This window comes from Salvia hispanica, chromosome 6, assembly GCF_029641045.1.
Source record: "Salvia hispanica isolate PSC_SH4W2 chromosome 6, Shi_PSC_v1, whole genome shotgun sequence".
NCBI classification, from domain to species: Eukaryota; Viridiplantae; Streptophyta; class Magnoliopsida; order Lamiales; family Lamiaceae; genus Salvia; species Salvia hispanica.
In genome coordinates, this window is record NC_142697.1 from 33,009,304 (window position 1) to 33,031,131 (window position 21,828).

A 21,828-nucleotide genomic window follows, 5' to 3' on the forward strand; every position below is an offset into this window, starting at 1 on the left:
ATATAATTATATATATAGTTAAAGTGGAAAGAAAATAAAGTAAACAACTAGAAAAAAGCTACACCCTCCGTCACACAAAATAGACAAAGTTATAAATAACACGGGTTTTATTGCGTAATTGATAAAGTAAAAGAGATGGAGGAAAAATATGGTGGTAAGTAGTGTTAATTGTGGGGTCCACATTTAGAATGATGTGTATGGTTAGTATTGGTTTAGAACTTTTGATTTTTAGAATTAGTCTAATTTGGTGGACGGTCGAAAATGGTAAAACTTGTCTATTTTTTGTGGACGGAAGGAATAAAATTTTTCACCTCGGAGTTAGGTATAATTTGTTTGTGACTCAGTCAATTACAAAGAAGATGTTGTAATTTTACAAAATAGAACCCGTTACATGAGGGACTAAAAGACTAACTATAGGAAGTGACTAATTTGAACACTCTATAATTTGTAGGTAATATTCCACCAACTATATGGAAATGCAAACATCTTGAGATATTGTACTTAAACAACAACAATCTCAGTGGAACCATCTCTCGTGCAATTGGAAATACAAGCATGCTTAGAGAGTTGGACTTGTCGTACAATCATTTCACAGGTATCTATATTTCATCCTTTCTTCCTTTTGTTTATCACTTCCTCAAATTATTTTGACGAAGTTTGATGCTTAATTTCTCACACGAATTTTACCAATTAAACAACTTATCCTTTTTGGCTTCTATGTACTTTTTTATGATAACAAAAATCTTTTAGTAAATACATCCCGTCAGGAAAATATTAAATAACTATTTTTTTCAAATTAATAAGAATAATCTTCAATTTGACTAGATTAATAAGGGTTCCATTTAATTTATTACAAGCATATAATTAGCATGTGTATTATTGTAATGTACTTGGGATACATTAATGGTTATCGAGGTATAAATTTCTTCTTACTCCAATATGTGGTTCTAATGTAATCATCAAAATCACTAATTTGTACTCCTTCTGTCCTATTGAAAATGACTCAATTTTTTTTTGTCGCACCCAAAATGACAAATTACTAAATATAGAAACCCCTTTATCTGTAAATTATTTCCTATCTCTTACTTTATTCTCCCCGTTTAACACACTAAATAAATCTGCATATATCAAATTCCATACAGTCCAAAGAAAGGGTCATCCTTCTTTGGACAAATGGAGTATGCAAAATGGATCATGATCTATTTGTATATGGCTTCTCATTATGTTTATTTTATAACTTCAGGAGGAGTTCCAACATAAATTGGAAATCTTTCGAGACTAGAGATATTAAACATTGACAATGCTTCTCTAACCGGAGATATTCCATCTTCAATCTTCAACATGTCTTCCTTGACATACTTGAGCTTATCTGACAATAGCTTGTCAGGAAGTATCCCAACTTTCCACAATCTACTGAAGCTTGAGAAGTTATATATTTATAATAACAAGTTGAAAGGTATGTTTGTCAATCCCATAATTAATATATGTCGCAAATGTATTCCTTATCTGGATAAGGTTATTTGATTTTGAGATACAAACTAGTCACGGTACATGCACAAGTAGAGGTGATCAGATCATATTTAAAAAATTGGTAACCAAAATTAATCAAATCAAAGCAATATTTAAATTCCGCATCCTAATGGCTGGAAAATGTCATTCTAAAATCTTGGTATATTTATCCAAAAATACTCATCTGTATAATTTATTGCACTAGAAAAAAATTGTACTCCCTCCTTTCCTTCATAGTTGAGTCATTTTTCTATTTCGGGAAGTTCCCTCATAGTTGAGTCATTTCCATATATAGTAACTTTTTACTCTTTTTTACTTTACTCTCTTTTACTTTATTCTCTCTACTTTTTCTCTTTCTTACTTTATTCTCTCTACCTTTTTCTCTTTCTTACTTTTTTATCTATTTATTTAACACACTCAACATTAATTTTTTAAACTCCGTGCCGAAAAGTTCCGCCTCAACTATAAGGGAACGGATGGAGTACTTGTTATTTTGTTTTTGGTAAGTGTATTAAGCTACACAGCAATTCAGTTATTTTGAACAGTTCATTCAACAATTACACAAGATTACAAAAATCAACAATAAGCAAGATTGATCATTATCTACGTACTAGTATACTTCAAAAGCTTATCTACACATAGTTAAAGTGGAAAGAAAAAAAAGTAAATAACTAGAAAAAAATTACGCCTCCGTCCACAAAAAATAGACAAAGTTATAAATAATACGGGTTTTATTGCGTAATTGATAAAGTAAGAGAGATGGAGGAAAAATATGATGGTAAGTAGTGTTAATGAATTGTGGGGTCCACATTTAGAATGATGTGTGTGGTTATTATTGGTTTACACTTTCGATTTTTAGAATTAGTCTACTTTGGTGGACTATCCAAAATGGTAAAACTTGTATATTTTTTGGATGGAGGAGGGAGTAAAATATTTCCACCTCGGAGTTAGGTATAATTTTTTGTGAATACAGTCAATTACAAAGAAGATGTAGTAATTTTACAAAATAGAATCAATTACATGAGGGACTAAAAGACTAACTATAGGAAGTGACTAATTTGAACACTCTATAATTTGTAGGTCATATTCCACCAAATATATGGAAATGCAAACATCTTGAGATCTTGAGCTTATTCAGCAACAATCTCAGTGGAACCATCTCTCGTGCAATTGGAAATATAAGCATGCTTAGAGAGTTGGACTTGTCGAACAATCATTTCACAGGTATCTATACTTGATCCTTTCTTCCTTTTGTTTAAAACTTCCTCAAATTATTTGAATGAAGTTCAACCTGAAGTTCGATACTTAATTTCTCAAATGGATTTTGCCAATTAAATAACTTTTCCTTTTAGGCTTCTATATACTTCTAACATTTTTTGTGATAACAAAAATCCTTTAGTAAATACATCCCGTCAGGAAAATTTTAAATAACTCTTTTTTCAAATTGATAAAAAATTCTTCAATTTGAGTAGGAGAATAGTGAATTAAGGGTTCTATTTAAATTATTATATGACATGGAATGTGTAATATTGTACTGTATTTGTCTAAAAAAATAGACAATTTTACCATTTTAGATCATCCACCAAAATTAGACTAATTCTAACTATGGAACGTTTCAAACCAATATTAACATTACACATCAATCTAATTGTGGATCCCACAATCTAGTAACACTATTTCCACCACATTTTCCCTCGCTCTCTCTTACTTTACCAATTGTGCATTAAAATTAGTGTCATCAACATCTTTATCTATATTTTTTGGACGGAGGTAAGTATGGAAAATGAATTACAACAGATTGGCACTTTGCCAATACTTGAGACTTTCAGCGTATTTAGTATGGATCCATCCCATTGTCCTTATTCAACATATCAACAATGAAGGAGTTCCAAATTTCGTACAATGAATTTTCTGGTACTTTTCCATTAAATATGGGGAACTCACTTCCCAATCTTGAATCGCTTCTTTTGGCTAAAAATATAAAATCTCATCTAAAAAACAAGAGGGACACCACGCATTATTATCCAATCAATTTCGTTTATCTCTTTTTTCCATTGTCCTGTTGATTTTGTCCAAAAACAGCATTGTATGTTCAACACTTTTCTATGATGACAAACATAAGATGTTACTATGTTAAGAGCCTACTTCTCTTAACAAAGAATTCATGTCACGATACACACGCAATACCACAATTCCGGCGCCCTCAACATTACGGTCGGCGGCTGATTCTCCATGCTGGCGCGGAGGTCTCTACGTCGGCAGCAAATTAGGGTTTCAAGAGTATTACGCAAGTAATTTGGGCAAATAATTCTTCATTAATTGAATATGGAATTAATGAAATCCCTATTTATATTATCTAAGGATCCTAGGGTTGGTTCGACTTAACCCTATTCATCGGGAAAAGAACCAACAAAGAAAAACCTGACGGGGCTTATAAAACGCTCGACTCCATAATGTTTGCAAATATAAATAAAAAAAATATTCAACAATAAAGAAAAACTAAGAAAGCTAAAACTAAAGATATTACGCACCTCACTTGGAGGCGTAATTCTTCAAGAAGTCCGGGGCTTGAAGCTCTCCCTTGGCCTAAGCTTCCGGATGATCGTCTCCTTCTCCCATGCTACGGTTTCTGGCACCTCTTCCTCCTCCGACTGTCTTTCCGTCGTAGCTGTTGTCTCCCTCTCTATCACCTCCACGTCTTCTCTCAAATCATCTCCTCCGTCGATGTTGTAGACGATCGACAGAGTGGAGTGTCTATAACAACTCCCCCCTCTTAAAGCTCTCTTTGTACTCAAGGGAAAGAGTTGGAAATCGTTTTCTCATCTCCGTCAAAGGCTCCCATGATGGAGACTCTGGACCATTGAAGAGCCTGGGGTCAGCGAGGTGTGTTTAAATCAATAATGTCCCGATCCAGAGAATCCACTAGATACTGGGTCTAGGAACTCATAGAACTTTTGGGTTACTTGTCGTTGGGCACATAATCACTTCCTTAGCTTTTCAAAACCCTCAACCCGCTATGCTAAAAAGGTTAGTACAGGAAGCAGAGTTCGAATCCACAGAGACAGATGCGTAAATAAACACGCTAAAAGATCTGGAAACTATTTTTGGTTGCTGCCACGCAATTTTCTCGGGGTTGAGATTTAATTCCTAGGCTTGGGAAATGAAATGTTCTATTCTAACAGCTAGATCTACGCAGAGACAGCATAACATGCATAATAACCAAAAGCATTTGAAACAACTACTGGACTTGGTAAACGACTTCCTAAACTAGCCTAGACAGAGGAAAAACGAAACGTGGGGACCATTTCCCTAAACAGCATAGTACGACAGAATAAAGCTGCGAATTAACCGACTAAAGGACTAACTAACATCGATATCATCTTCTCTAACTTTTATCACGAAATAACCAATGCAAAACAGAGCAAGCAAGGATCGAAACTGGGCAACGAAATTAAACCGATTAACACAAAGAACTACTGAAACTAAAACAGATCTACAATTACTAGACGAGGTAAACACACAAACAGAAATTAACTATCGTAACCATGCATACGTGAACAGATTCAGACATCGGACACTTCATCCACTCCGGATCCAAGCCATCCACAACAATCAAACACTATTTTCATCTCCAATCTTCACAGATCCAAACAAAACCAACCAATCAACTACAATTCTCCGCACAATTCAAACTCCAACATCAGATCAAACATCAACAAGCATCGAAAGCAAGAGGAAATGTAAAGATAGCAGAACAGAAATGTAAATCCCATAACAAAATAGTGCAATATCCAACGAGATTAAAACATAATACAACCGAGCTTCGAACAGCGAAGACTTGGGAAATCCGAAATGTAAACAGAAAGCAAATAAACGATTGTATCTTCGCCTCCGTGGAGACGGTGTTACACCACAACTGAATCAGAAATGTGAACCCCCCAAGATGATTCCCCTAAAGGTGTGTGTAGAGAAAAATGGAAAAGCTAAGTTAAGAGCCGATGTTGAGAAAAAGATGATCTTCATGTTGAACGCGTGCTCTTATTTATAGTGGGTAGAGCTTCTAAACTATTCTTGTGATTCCCATTTTGCCCTCCGTTTGGATGCTTCTTCGTTTAGCAACTCTTCTCTCTTCTGTTCACTTCTCCCGCTAACTTCTTCTTCCGGTAATCTTCTTCTTTTTCCTGGGGCTGGCGGTTTCTCTACACACCTGGCTTATAAAATCTTGTTAGACCTACGAAATCACAGAATTTATCCACATAAACAATGCATGAAATTAGCCTTATCAACCATCCGACCATTTGACCATCACGTGCTCGACTGCTGCTCCATTATCCCAGAGGACTTGGGAGTCGATAATCGACACCGGATGGGTGAGTGGTCTGCTCCTGAAGAACTTGGTCGGTAGGGGAACGACTGGATCGTCCTTCACGAATGCTCATTGTAGACTGACGTGGAACACGTTGTGAATGCGACTACCCTCCGGCAACCGCATCTTGTACGTTACCGGGCCGATACGCTGCAGGATTTCGAATGGCTCGTAAAACCACTTAGCCAATTTCGCGGATATCGGCCCGTAAAACCGCTTAGCCAATTTTGAATGTTGGCGATACGGTTGCAATTTCAACCACACCAAGTCGCCCACTTCAAACTCAATATGGCGCCTATGCTTATTTGCCGCCGCAATCATGCGCTGCTGCGCTCTCAACAAGTTTTAACGCAACTCAATAAGCAGCTCCCCACGCTGCCGTATTAGTTCCGCCACGTTGGGGAGGGGGTCTTAGCCGAAGGTGCGGTCGCCACAGGGTTCACGGCCATACAACGCCCGAAAAGGTAGGCAGGCCTGATGGAAGCAATTGAAAGACAACTCCACCTGTGGAAGAAAATTCGACCAGGTGGATGGTCTATCGGCCGTGAAAGCACGCAAATACTGTTCTAGGCCCTTGTTTCGGATCTCCGTTTGCACATCCGACTGGGGATGGTATGCGTTGGTCAAGTTCAATTTTGTCCCACTAAGCCTAGTTTCTTCTCCCAAACTGCATTTAAGAAGACTGAATCCCGATCCAACACCAATGTTTTGGGAAAACCATGGGGGCGAACTGCTGTGTTGACGAACAAATGAGCCACCCGTAATGCATCAAAGCATGTAGGTTGGGCGGCAAAGTGAGCATACTTGGATAGCCTGTCGACGACCACCATTATCGTCGTGTAACCACGCGACTGTGGCAACCCGTTTATGAAGTCCATTGCGACGTCGTCCCAAACCTGCGAAGGTACAGGCAAAGGCTGAAGTAAACTCGTCTGTTTCTGGGTTGAGTATTTGGTGGGTTGGCAAATCACACACGCATCCACAAAATCCCTTACATCTTTCCTCATCTTGGGCCAATAAAAACCCGCTGCTAGTAACCGGAAAGTCCGCTCGTGCCCCAGTGGCTGCCAGGGGCGTGCTATGGTGCTCTTCCAACAACAGCCTCTTCATGGGGAAAGTTGGCTGACCAGAATTCGACGATGAAATTATGTAAGCCCATCAGTGAACGAGAGGTGAGCAGGGGATCCACCAAATCTGGCCTTGTCGCCATTACTCTACGCAGCACATCAAGGAGCTTACGTACTGGGTGAGCAACCGCCGACAAAACCCGTCAGCCACCTGCATCGCAAGATCAGGCGTCAGCTCTTCCTCCGGTAGCTGAACGTCCCATTCTTATAGTCCTGCAGTTGTCCCGGCTCTTCACGACGGGAGAGTGCGTCCGCCGCTTTGTAGGAAGTCCCATTCTTATATTCAATTCAGAACTTGTACCCCATTAATTTACGCACATATAGTTGCTGATCCGGTGTCTGCACTACCGGTTGTAGTTGCTCCTTTAAGCTCTTCTGGTCACTGCGAATTATAAACTCCTGCCCCAATAGATGTTTTCTCCACTTTTGAACTACTTCGACAATGGCATATAGCTCCTTATGGTATGTAGAAGCCACTCTGCGTCTCGATCCCAATTTGCGACTGAAGAAAGCGATTAGGTGATCCTCCTGAATTAGCACCACCCCTATGTCCACGTCGGATGCATCCGTTTCGACAAATTTTTTTTTGCTAAAATCCGGCAATCTCAAGACCAGAGTCGATGTCATGGCCAACTTGAGCGCCTCGAAGGCGTCGTCTGCTGCCAGTGTCTATGCAGAGGACTCATTCTTAAGCAAATCTGTAGGGGGCTGCAATAACTCATAATTCGCCACAAATCAGCGGTAGTACCCGGACAACCCCTGAAATCCGCGCAGATGCTTAACATTTTGTGGTAAAGGCCACTCCTTTATCACCTCAATTTTCCTTGGGTCTGCCTTTAATTCACCATCTGCAATCAAATGACCTAGGTATTCAACAGTAGTGCTGCAGAACGAGCATTTGGACAATTTTACATAAAATTGATTAACACGAAGGACCGATAGTAACTCGGACAGATGCGCGTAGTAAGATTCCATGGTTGGGATGTACATTAGGATTTCGTCAAAGAACATAATTACGCACCGCTGGAGAAGAGGCTGGAAAATGTTGTTCATGGCTGCCTAAAAAGTAGATGGGGCGTTCATAAGCCCGAATGGCATAACCAAAAATTCAAAGTGGCCATCGTCCATCTGAAAGGTAGTTTTAAATATGTCAGCCTCGTGTATTCTGATCTGGTGATATCCGAAAGGTAGATCCAATTTAGTAAAGAACTTTGCCTTGCCGAGCTCATCGAATAACTCATCCGCGGTAGGGATTGGGAAATGATCCGGTACCGTCGCCAGATTGAGAGCACGGTAATCAATCCAGAAGCGGAACGTCCCGTCTTTCTTCCGAAATAACAAAACTGGTGACGAAAATGGACATGAATGATACGTTGATCTAACATCTCCTTCACCTGTCTTTCAATCTCATTCTTTTGGAAGTAAGGGTAGCGATAACATCGCACATTGACCGGCTTCATGTCAGGGAGTAAGTGAATCATGTGATTGAAGGCTAGGGCAGGGGGCATCCCTTCAAGTATGGCAAACAACCCCTTGTGATCCTCTAGAACTCGGCTGAAATCCATCAGCAGGTCTGTAGGGAAACTAGCTTCGGTGGACAGCAGGTTCCCGCCCCATCCTCGGGTTCGAGGGCCACAATTTCATGGAATTCGTGAACTAGGTAAAACGAACAATGCCCGTGAGTTTAACGATATGTGTTGCGGTCCCGACAGATTACCCTGTAGTACAATCATCTTTTCATCCATTTGAAATTCCAACGTCTTGCCAACATAGTCGGCTGATATCTTCCCCAAAGATTCTAACCACGCCATGCCCAATATTACATCCGGCCCATGAATGTCCAAGATATGTAGATAGGTCAAGAATTGGGCGCCCTGCATTGTCAATTTGGCCTGACGAGAAACATGGGAGCACATTAAAGACGCCCCATTACCAACATATACCCTGAAGGGTCGGATCGGTGACAGCGAACTGTAGACGCTCTGCTAAACGAGGGTAGAGAAAATTGTGAGTGCTCCTAGTATCAATCAAAATACGCACTTCCGTCATTCCCAGTTCACCCACCACCTGGAAGGGAATCGTACGGTTGTTTCCGGTGAAAGCATGTAAGTGAGAGATATCTTCAGTAATGACTTCCTCATCCTGTTGGTCCCCAAAAACTGCCCTTGAACATCGTCGTCCTCGTCCCCAACAAAACAAAGGAGTTTTACAGCGCAAAACACTTTCGCGAACGCTCCGACTTTTCTGCATTAGAAACCCGAATCAGAGCCATCCTGGAGCGTTCCTGATCGCGAGGAGGCTGACCACCAGCGGCAAACTGCTCGACTAACCCGCCACAATCAGCGGTTGTTGTCGCGAGTCTCGGCTGGACTATTGTCGTTTCTGTGTTGATGACGATTGCTGGTACCGATGATCTTGGTTAGCCGCCAAGTGAAGCGCGAGTGCCATTGCTTCTGCAAATGACTTTGGCTGTTGCAGCTCGACTTTCTCTTGAATGGGTTGTTTTAGGCCCTCTACAAAGATCGGTATTAGAGCATAACCAGGAAGACCCTCGACCCTATTTAAGTACTTTTTGAAAGTATCATGGTACTCCGCTACTGATCCGGTCTGTACCAGTTTGGCCAGGGGACCAATGTAATTCCTGAAACTATTCAGGTCAAGAATTCAGAACAAGTGACAAATCGATTGTTGTTCCTATAATTAAATATCTACTCTGCCGCCGGTGGGTCAAAGTGCATCACGGCTTACTGGAGTTGATCTTCGTCAGGCATCATGATATGATCAAAATAGTACTCCACACACAATATCCAACTTGTCGCATCCGAACCGTCGAAATGGGGAGCACAAATATTCATTCCATGCCTAGTTCAGATTTGTGCTGGTAGTGTAGCCTGTCCTGCACTGGCAGGGGATCCCAAGACAATGTGTTGCGGCAATTGTCGTGCCAACCTCTCTGACGAGCCGCCGGGGGTCCCGACTAGATTGCCGCCGTGGCCGGTAGGGCACCAGCCTATTATCCGTAGGGAAATCCTCATTCCAGTCGCCGTCATGGCGATAATCCTCCTGGCGAACAAGTGCTCCACGTCGACCACCCCTAGCCAGTCTTCTATATCGAAACCCGTTGGCGATGGCAAGGGTTCGGTATTTGGATACGAGCCATGATCCGATCAAAATGTTGAAATAAAAGGAGAGAGAATTCACAAAAGTAGTGGAGGACTTAATTTATATATATTGAAAGTTTAATCTCTTTTCTCATACATAACATGCAATTCATATTTATAGACTCATTATGGCGGTTCCCTCACCTTGACCGACTTAAGTAGCAAAACAAATGATGAGGTTTTGTTCCTCTTTTCAAGAAACTTACGGTGACTATTCAATACAAATTCAAAATAAAATTGACTTCTTTCTTCATGCTTCTAGAAAATTGATAGATGGCACTTAGTTGGCCCCAACTCTTGGCATGACAATGTTGACTTTTTTATATATTTGAGTTTAGCTCACAAATTCCTCCCTTAAACTCAAATCTCTTCCATCTTTCATCCCGATCTTCATCAATACCCTTTTGCAACGAGTCTCGCCTTGTATCTTTCAATCTTTCCTTCAACATTCATCTTCTTTTTGTTACCCACTTAACTCCTATCGGTTGATGATTCTCCGGCAATTCTACCATTTCCCAAGTGTCATTCTTTCAATAGCAGCAATTTCTTCATCCATTGCAGCTAGCAGACATATTAGGTGTACTTCAGCTGTTGTATAATAGAGATCTTGCAAACTTCTCATTCTTGGTTGCCTTGGCTCTTCTTCATCTTTGTTGTTGAGTGATTCGTCCGTGTGATCATTGGTGTAGAGATTGATGGTTCTGTTTCTTCAGGTACTAATATATTTTTGTTGTTCCAATCCCACATACTTTCTTCATTTATATGCACATCTCTGCTTACAATTACCTTCTTCTCATTCGGATCAAATAGTCTGAAGCCCTTCGTCTTCTCATCATACCCGATGAACACATACTTTTGCTTTTATCATCTAACTTGGTTCTTCTTTGATTCGGTACATGTGCATAGGCTACACTACCGAATATCTTGAGATGTGACATTGTTGGTTTTATCCCGCTCCATGCTTCCTGATGTGTCAAATCCATCAGCTTTGCATGAGGACATCGATTTTGTACATACACCGCACATTGCACTGCTTCCGCCCAGAATTCTTTTGCCATTTTTTTGGTTTTCAACATTGACCGAACCATGTCAGGAATGGTTCAATTCTTCCTTTCTGCTACACCATTTTGTTGAGGCGAGTAGGGCGCGGTTAGATATCTTTTTATTCCTTGTTCTTTACAGAATTTGGTGAAAGCGGTTGACATGTATTCACCAACTCTATCTGACCGCAACGCCTTAGTATTGTAGCCCGTTCTCTTTTCAACCATCATCTTGTATTTCTTGAAAGTTTCAAGTGCTTCAGATTTCTCTTTAAGAAAGTACACCCACGTCTTCCTTGTGTAGTCATCTATAAAAGTGATGAAATACCTCTTTCCTCCAAACGACTCGGGTGTGATTGGACCACATATGTCTGTATGTATCATCTCGAGAATATTCTTCGCGTGATATTCCGCCTTCTTAGGGAACGAACTTCTTGCTTGTTTGCCGAGGACCCTTCTTCACAGAATGATCTCGAGTAATTTATATCTGGTAGCCCATGGACCATACCATTTTTTGCCAGTTTTCTAATGGCGTTCTCCATGTCTACTTTCAAACATTTCTCTTGAACATTTTGCAAGTTGAGTTTGTACATTCGATTCTTGGCCATTCCGACACGTGCAATTACGTAACCTCTTTTATCCTTCAATTGCATCATTTGATCTTTGATGAATACCGAGTAGCCCTTCTCCATTAATTGTCCCATGCTCAGAATATTGCTATTCATATTCGGCACATAATACACATTTTCAATAGTACTTTCTTCACCATTGTGCAAGAAACTGATTTTACCTCGACCTTTTACTTCAATTTTTGAGGCATCACCAAATGATACATACCCATCTTTAATTTCTTCCATCTCCGTGAAGAGATGTTTGCGCCCACAAATGTGATTGCTGGCACCGGTGTCAAGATACCACACCGTGTCTACATCAATATCAGGAATGGTGTCATCATATGCCATCATGAGAACACCATCTTCTTTTTCCTCCTCTTCAGCCACGAGATTCATGTTCTCTTCTTCCTGTCTCGGAGATCTACAATCTCTTGCATAGTGTCCGTGTTTGCCGCAATTGTAACAATCAACGTTGGGACGATATGAACGGCCGCCTCTTCCACGACCTCGGCCATCTCCGCCACCACGACCTCTTCCTCCACCACGCCAATTTTGAGCAAGATTTGGTTGTTGTCTTTCATCGTGGTTGTTCTTTTTCTCATAGCCTCTTCCATAACCAGTATCGCGGCCTCCAAAGTTTCCTCTTTCTTGGTGATCGTGCTGCACATACATGGCTTTTCTTCATTAATTGTCGCCTTGGCTTGCAAGGCCTCATCAAGTGATTCTTGTTTCTTCTTTTTCTTTCTTTGTCCGTGTGCCTCCAGGGATCCAAGCTAAATCATCAATGGTCATCTCCTCTAGATTTTTTGATTCTTCAATTGCACACACCACGTTCTCAAAATCCTTTGTTAATGATCGTAGAATCGTTTCTACGACCCTGGCATCGGTTAGGTTTTCACCGTTGCGTTTGAGTTGATTTACCACCGTTTGGACACGAGTGATATAATCAGAAACTCCTTCTGTCTCTTTCATCTTCATGGCCTCCAATTCACCTTCCAAGGTTTGGAGTCGTACTTGTTTGACTCGGTCAGCGCCTTTGAACACTTTCTGCAATGTTTCCCATGCCTCTTTGGATGTCGTGGCACCAACATTTTTTTCAAAGCCGGAATCATCTACGGCTTGAAACATGAGATATAGAGTGGTCTTGTATTTCATACGCTTCTCCCTCCATATCCTTGTATGAGCTGCAGACATGGCCTCGATTTCATCTTGACTCGGTTCTTCATAACCGGTCACAACTAACTCCCACACATCTTGCGCGCCAAGAAGTGCTCTCATTTGAATGCTCCAATTGTCGTAGCCACGCTGGTGCTCGCCATCGGCTCTGATGCCACTTTGTTGAAATAAAAGGAGATGGAATTGCTAATCGTTCGTACTGGTATCCGGTCGCTGGCGAACGACCAGGGGTGGATCGCCACGCGGCGGGGGTCGTGGTGGGCCGCCCAAGTCGTGGCGGTTTCGCACTGGATTACGGCGGGTTGCCCCCAGTCAATACAACCAATGATCATTGCACTTCCTCCTCAATTTCCATGAGTTCGAGATGAAATGCACCAGATGTTAAGAGCCCACTTCTCTTAACGAAAAATTCCTGTCACGACACACACACAATACCACAATTCTGGCGCCCTCAACAGTAGGGTCGGCGGCTGGCGCGGAGGTCTATCGGTCAGCAGCAAATTAGGGTTTCAAGAGTATTACACAAGTAATTTGGACAAATAATTCTTCATTAATTGAATACGGAATTAATGAAAGCCCTATTTATATTGTCTAAAGACCCTAGGGTTGGTTCACCTTAAACCTATTCATCGGGAAAGATTCCAAAAAAGAAAAACCCGACGGGGCTTATAAACCGCCCGACTCCATAATGTTTGCAAAAATAAATAAAACAAAATATTCAACAATAAAACAAAACTAAGAAAGCAAAAACTAAAGATATTATGCGCCTCACTTGGCGACGTAATTCTTGAAGAAGTCCTGAGGCTTGATGTTCTCCCTTGGCCTAAGCTTCCGGATGGTCGTCTCCTTCTTCCGTGCCACGGTTTCTGGCACCTCTTCCTCCTCCGACTGTCTCTCCGTCGTAGCTGTTGTCTCCCTCTCTATCACCTCATCGTCTGTTCTCACATCATCTCCCGTCGATGTTGGAGTCGATCGGCGGAGTTGGGGTGTCTGTAACATACTACAACAAGAATCAGAACAAAAAGGCTAAGACAAAAAATAACAACCTTCCTTTGAGCAAGTTTCCTCAACTTAGGCACTTCATCCATTAGCCTGGCCTTGATGCGCCGCACCTCTGCATACAACGCCACCACGGTCGCCCTGTCCGTCTCATACGCAGCAATCTTCGATTTCTGGAGACGAAAATCAGATCCCAATAATAATTTTTTTGGGAGCGAGGTTGATTTGGGAGTCGAAGGTGGAGTAGAGGTGGGCGACGGCGTCGTCGGAGAAGGCATTCTGATCGCGCTGCTTCTCAATATCGTATTTTTCGTATTTCTTGCGGATGAAATCTACCCCGAACAGAATGTCGTAAACGCTCATCTTATTTCAATTTTTGTTTTGATGATTGAGGGCGATACTAGATTTGTTGGGGGAATGAAGAGAGAGATAGAGAGAATCAGCCTGTTAAAATTTTTAATATCTTGTCCCATATCAATTTGGTAACAATCCTAGCTTGTCTATACAAGTGTGGATAACCCCTCCCTTATAAGGCCTTTTAAGGGGTGAGTGGCCCCTTTCTTATATGGTATCAGAGCGGGCCCAAGTCGATGATGGATTTATCCCTTTATCCCTTCTCTTGCCTACCCACTTGATGGAAGTCCGATGTGTCATTTCGGCCCACACGTGAGGGGGCGTGTTAAATATTTAATATCTTGTCCCACATCGACTTGGTAACGATCCTAGCTCACCTATATAAGTATGGATAACCATGCCTTTTAAGGGGCCTCTCTTTCCCGCCATTCTTGCCTTTGCTTAGCTGTGTTTAGTGGTGCATGAGTTGTTTAAGAGGCTAAGCAGTTCGATTATTGATGATGGATTGATACATAAGGTATGGATTCGTGTTTTGTACTTCATCGTGCTTTTTGCTAATTTTAGCTGTTGTCTGAGGACTTTTATGGTTCAATTCAGTCGAGTAGATTGTAAACTTGTAATTTGACATGTGATTAGGTGCTCTTTAAGCTGATGCACATAGTGAAAAGTTTTAACGATATCATGATCAGATAATAAGTTTTTGGAAACTGGTTAGTGCTTGACTTGATTAGGTGCACAAGAGCTACTTTAAGCTCTACTTGGGCTTGAACCAATCAAAGCTTTTGCAGGATCAAATGGTACAGAAACAACAGAAATGTAATTTTCATCATATTCTGCTTTTCGATCTGTGTTAAAAGTTAGCTCAAGAAACAGCGTGCCATAGTCCACAGTAATGTAGTGTATGCGCACTGACCTGCGCAAATGGTCGTTTGCTTGGTTTATCACGGTTATCAACTAACAGGATTTAGCTTTTGGTTATAATATCCTAGACCCTTCTCTAAATCATTTCCTTATAATGATTTGTAGAAGTATTTATTTTGGATATTCACATATATTTCATTTTACATTTGCATATAATTCTTGCGATGATCAATGGTAGAATTTGCTTAAATATCACAATTTCAGGAGGAATTCCAGCCGAAATAGGGAAACTTACACGACTAGAGTTATTAAACCTTGGAAACGCCTCTTTAACTGGAAATATCCCATCCTCCATTTTCAACATATCTACTTTGACACACTGAGCTTGGCCTTCAACAACTTATCTGGTAAATATCAAATTTCCTGAACACATGGATGCTCTATATAGTCACTTGCTTTCATATATAGTTTAATTTGCAAAGTAAATTTCCATAATTTGAAATGTCCATAATTTGCAAAGTAAATTTCATATATCTGTTTCTTAACAACTTACAAGGTATGTCCATAATTTGAAATATTACATACACCCCCTTGATTCACAAAATTCCTTCAACTATTTATCACTTTGTTTCTTCAACTTTGTCTAATTTGAAGGGCCAATTCCACCAAATATATGGAAATGCACACATCTTGAGCGCTTGGCTTTATCCAACAACAATCTCAGTGGTATCATCCCGTTCGAAATTGGGAAAATGAGCATGCTTAGGGAGTTGTATTTGGATGAGAACGACTTTCAAGGTATGCTTATCTAATTTCATTTTTGTACAATGATTTTTACGTAGAAGTATTTGTTTTGGAATTTATTTTGGATATTCAAATATAGTACTCCTAGTATCTTATTTTACAGCAGAAATTGCATCTAATTGTTGCGATGATCAATGGTAGACTTTCTTTAAATATCACAATTTCAGGAGGAATTCCAGCCGAAATAGGGAAACTTACACGACTAGAGGTGTTAAACATTGAAAGCGCCTCTTTAACCGGAAATAGTTGCGTCATTTTTCCATTTTGGAAAGTTCCCTCATAGTTGAGTCATTTCCATATATAGTAACTTTTTCCTCTTTCTTACTTTACTCTCTCTTCCTTTATTATCTCTACTTTATTCACTTTTTACTTTATTCTCTCTACATTTTTTCTCTTTCTTACTTTTTATCTATTTATTTAACACACTCAACATTTATTTCTTAAACTTCGTGCCGAAAATTTCCGCCTCAGCTATGAGGAACGGAGGGAATATTGTTTATCATTTTTTGCGATGATCAATGGAGGATTTTCGTTAAATAACACAATTATTTCACGAGGAATTTCGGCCGAGTAGTTACAAAAAATTATCACTCCAAAACTACCATGGATGATTGTGAATGTAATCCAAGTGGGCTGAAAAAGCTTCACGTTCTTACTATACAATAAGTTCTCATATGAACATCTCCACATATATACATAAACGCATTACTATTCTCCTTTCTTTATAGTTAGAATGTTAGTCCACTGCACCACACATGTAAAATTACTGAATTCATGGAGTATATTTTTAACACTAGAAAAAAACTAAAAAGTTTCCACCTCTGAGTTTGGTAATGTTTTTGTGTATAGGAGCAGGCTAACAGTCATATAATAATTTGTAGGTCATATTCCAGCAAATATATGGAACTGTAAACATCTTGAGTTCTTGTACTTAAACAACAACAATCTCAGTGGAACCATCTCTCATGCAATTGGAACTACAAGCATGGTTAGAGTGTTGAAGTTGACGTACAATCATTTCACAGGTATCAATACTTGATCCTTTCTTACTTTTGTTTATGACTTCCTTTTTGGCCTCTATGTACTCTTAACATTTTTTATGATAACAAATATCCTTTAGTAAATACATCCTGTTAGGAAAATTTTTAATGCAATAACTCTTTTTACAAATTGATAAAAAATCAATTACAAAGGAGATGATCAGTAATTACACGAGGGACTAACAAACTAACAATAGGAAGTGACTAATTTGAACCCTCTATAATTTGTAGGTCATATTCCACCAAATATATGGAAATGCAAACATCTTGAGATCTTGTACTTATACAACAACAATCTCAGTGGAACCATCTCTCGTGCAATTGGAAATACAAGCATGCTTAGAGTGTTGGACTTGTCAAACAATTATTTCACAGGTATCTATACTTGATCCTTTCTTCCTTTTGTTTATGACTTCCTTAAATTATTTGGATGAAGTTCGATGCTTAATTTCTCACATGGATTTTACCAATTAAACAACTTTTCCTTTTTGGCTTCTTGGTACTTTTAACATATTTTATGATAACAAAAATCCTTTAGTAAATACATCCTGTTAGGAATTGTTTAAATAACTCTTTTTTCAAATTAATAAAAAAAATCTTCAAATTTGAGTAGGTGGAATAAGGGATCTATTTAAATTATTTTATGACATGGTATGTGTAATATTGTAATATTCAATGTGGACATATATGGCAGGTGAACTACCACAAGTGATTGGCACTCTGCCATTACTCGAGGAATTTACTGCGTACAATAATTCCTTATATGGATCCATCCCATCGTCCTTATTCAATACATCAACAATGAACGAGTTACAAATTTTGTACAATGAATTTTCTGGTACTCTTCCATTAGATATGGGGAATTCATTTCCCAATCTTGAATGGCTTCTTTTGTCCCATAACAGACTTAGTGGCCCAATTCCAAGCTCTCTCACCAATGCTTCTAAACTTATCTTCATGGATATGTCTGACAACTCCTTTAGTGGCTCCATACCCAACTTTGGTAATTTGAAGCTTCTACAAAAGCTTTTCCTTGAGGAAAATAATTTGAGTGGAGCAGAATTCCCAACTCAGGAATTGACATTTCTCTCTTCATTAACTAATTGTCGACATTTGAAGGACCTGGAAGTATCAGACAATCCACTGAACGGAATCTTACCTGCTTCAATTGGGAATTTTTCCATCTCTCTTGAGTACTTTTGTGCTTCAAACTGCAATATCATAGGTGCTATTCCGCTTGAAGTAGGAAACTTAAGCAGTTTGCTAAATCTATATTTGCATGATAATTTTCTGAGTGGTGTCATTCCACCAACAATAGGAAAAATGAAGCAACTCCAAATGCTATATCTTTTTGACAATCAATTGGCGGGATCTATCCCTAACGATCTTTGCCGATTGTATCATTTGGGGGAGTTGAGCCTTTATGAGAACATGCTTGTGGGTCGAATACCTGAATGCTTGGGTGATATTAAATCGTTGAGAGAGATCTATTTAGATTCCAACCAATTGAATTCAACCATCCCTCCTAGCTTGTGGATTATCACAGACCTTGTGATTCTGAGCTTGTCTTCCAATCATTTGAGCGGTAAATTGTCATCTGAGGTTGGAAATTTAAAGATGATCAACTCTTTGGATTTGTCATCTAATCAATTTTCAGATGTTATTCCTACCTCAATTGATGGTTGCCAATCACTAACATTTCTTAACTTATCAAAATAATATGTTTAGTGGCTCCATTCCTCAATCATTGGGAGAGGTTAAAGGTTTGATTACATTGGATTTATCATACAATAATCTTTAGAAGGCCTTCCTTTTCTTGAAAATTTTAATGTTTCCAACAATAAGCTAGAGGGAAAAATTCCAGATGGGGGCAATTTTCCGAATTTCAGTGCTCTGTCTTTCTCCCACAACTTAGCTCTTTGTGGTCCTATAAAATTTCAAGTTGCACCTTGCTCAGAAAATCATCGTAGATCATGGTTAAAGAAACTCATTGTGTCATCAGTGGTTTTAGTTGTCGTTGCGGTCATTGTAATGCTTATTCTCATCAGAAAGCATAAACAGAAAACAGTGGCACTCTCTGCTGATATTCCACCATTAACTACTGAATACGGAAGAGTTTCTTACATAGAACTTGAACAAGGAACACGTTCATTTTGTGAAACCAACCTACTTGGAAGAGGTAGATTTCTGATGGGCTAAAAGTTGCAGTAAAAGTGTTCAACTTGGAACTTCAAGAGGCATTAAGGAGCTTTGATTCGGAAGCTACTATATTGAGCAGCATTCGACACAGGAACTTAGTTCGAGTTATTGGATGCTGTTCTAATATGGAGTTTAAAGCATTGATCCTCACATATATGCCAAATGGGAGCTTGGATAACAACCACATCGTAGGTGTCATTCCTTCAGAAATTGGAAATTTAAGTAGTGTGCTGTTTATTGAGCTCGGAGGTAATCAGCTGCGTGGACCCATTCCACCATCAATTGGGAATATGAAGAAACTCCAAAGAATGTTTCTTTACGAGAATAAATTGGGAGGGTCTATCCCTAGCGATATTTGCCGAATGAATAACTTGGGATGAATAACTTGGGGGATTTGTACCTTGATAAAAACATGCTTACGGGTCCAATTCCTGAATGCTTAGGTGAAGTTCAATCCTTGAGAATCATCAACTTAGGCTACAACCTGTTGAATTCCACCATCCCTCCCAACTTCTGGAATCTTACAGATCTCTTGTTTTTGAACTTGTTCTCAAATTATTTGAATGGTCAATTGTCATCTGAACTCGGAAATTTGAAGTCATTCTCCTATCTAGACTAGTCCTTCAATCAATTTTCAGGTGATATCCCCACCTCAATTGGTGGTTGTCAGTCATTGGAATCTCTTTACTTATCAAATAATTTGTTGGATGGATCTATTCCTCAATCCTTGGGAAATGTTAGAAATTTGATAGCATTGGATTTATCTTACAATAACCTTTCAGGATCTATACCCAAGTCATTAGAAGACCTTCATTTTCTTGAGTATTTCAATGTTTCCAACAACAAATTGGTTGGGGAAATTCCAGAAAGGGGTTGTTTTGGCAACTTGAGTGATCAATCTTTTTCCCACAACCTTGCCCTTTGTGTTCCAATAAGATTTGAAGTTCCACCATGCACAAAAAATCTTCATAGATCAAGAAGCTTGATGAACTTTATACTGCCTTCCGTGATTTTAGCTGTGACTATGGTGATTGTCATCCTCGTATTTATAAAGATATGTAAACCGAAGAAATCACCAGTGCATCCCACTGATATTTCACCGGTGACTGAATATAGAAGAGTTTCTTACATAGAACTAGAGCAGGGAACAAGTGGTTTTAGTGAGAGCAACCTTCTTGGAAGAGGAAGTTTTGGTTCGGTAATTGAAGCAACACTATCTGATGGGTTGAAAACTGCGGTAAAAGTTTTTAACTTACAATTACAAGGAGCTGAAAGGAGCTTTGATACTGAAACTGAGATACTTGGGAGCATTCGACACAGAAACATTGTTCGAGTTATTGGATGTTGCAGTAGCCCAGAGTTTAAAGCTCTGGTTCTCACATATATGCCGAAAGGGAGCTTGGATAAATGGTTATATTCCAACATTCATTGTCTAGATCTTATCCAGAGACTGAAGATAGGAATAGACGTTGCGACAGCCTTGGAATATCTTCACTATGGCCATACATTCCCCGTTGTCCATCATGATGGAAAGCCAAAAAATGTTTTGCTCGATCAAGACATGGTAGCTCATCTTGGTGATTTTGGCATTGGGAAGCTTTTTGACGATGAAGAAGTTGTCGCCCAAACACAAACATTGGCGACCATTGGTTATGCAGCACCAGGTGATGCATAATTCTAAACTTTTCATCTTTAATGATATTATAGTCTTTTGTTTATAAAAATGTCTATGTTTAATCGAAAATATACTAATGATGCATGTTGCACGGCTAGAGTTGGGAATGGAAGGGAAAGTGTCCACACAAGGAGATGTGTACAGTTTCGGGATAGTGTTGCTCGAGATGTTTACAGGGAAGAAGCCGACAGATGATATGTTTGATGGGGAAATGAGGTTAAAAGAGTGGGTAAGTGAATCATTACAAGGAAACTCAGTTCCTATTGCACACGCTTTGCTGTCTGGCGAAGATCAAGATTTTTGTGCAAAGGAGCAATGCGTGTTGTCAATTTTTGTGGTGGCAATGGCATGTTTAGTCGATGTACCTCATGAAAGAATCAACATGATTGAAGCAACGACTACTCTCCAGAGGATCTATGCAACAATGGTAACAGAAAAACATCGTCCACCATACGCCTTTTCTGTTACTATTCACGATAATGGGTTATGATGCTTGTAGCATAGTGAACTCATATTGTCTAAAGACTATGTCAATAGATCATGTGGCAAGTATAAGTTGCGAAATTGGAATTGTTGAGGATGTTATAGTAAGAGTGGGATTGTGGAGGTGAACTTTATACTATTGAATAGGTCAAATAGACCACTTAATTAACTTGCTCTTTGTTACTCAAGACCAATATGGTTGAGGATTTACCACTGTATGGTCAAGAAAAAATGTTAATTCTTTTATGCATTGCTTTAGTAGTTAAGAGAATCATTTGTTGTAGTTGGATAATCTATGGTTATCAAATTCCTTCAGCAACCAGGTATGTATGTCTATCTATAACCCACAGTTTCCGATATTAGGAGATGGATTCAATATTTTTCGTTTGTTTGACATCTCGATTTTCTGTGTCTTTCTAT

At 39.5% G+C, this 21,828-nt stretch overlaps 1 pseudogene; it reads left to right on the forward strand.

The window, feature by feature from the left end:
- Window positions 1-135: 135 nt before the first annotated feature.
- Window positions 136-21,415, forward strand: LOC125206626 (uncharacterized; annotated as a pseudogene).
- The last annotated feature ends 413 nt before the right edge of the window (window positions 21,416-21,828 follow it).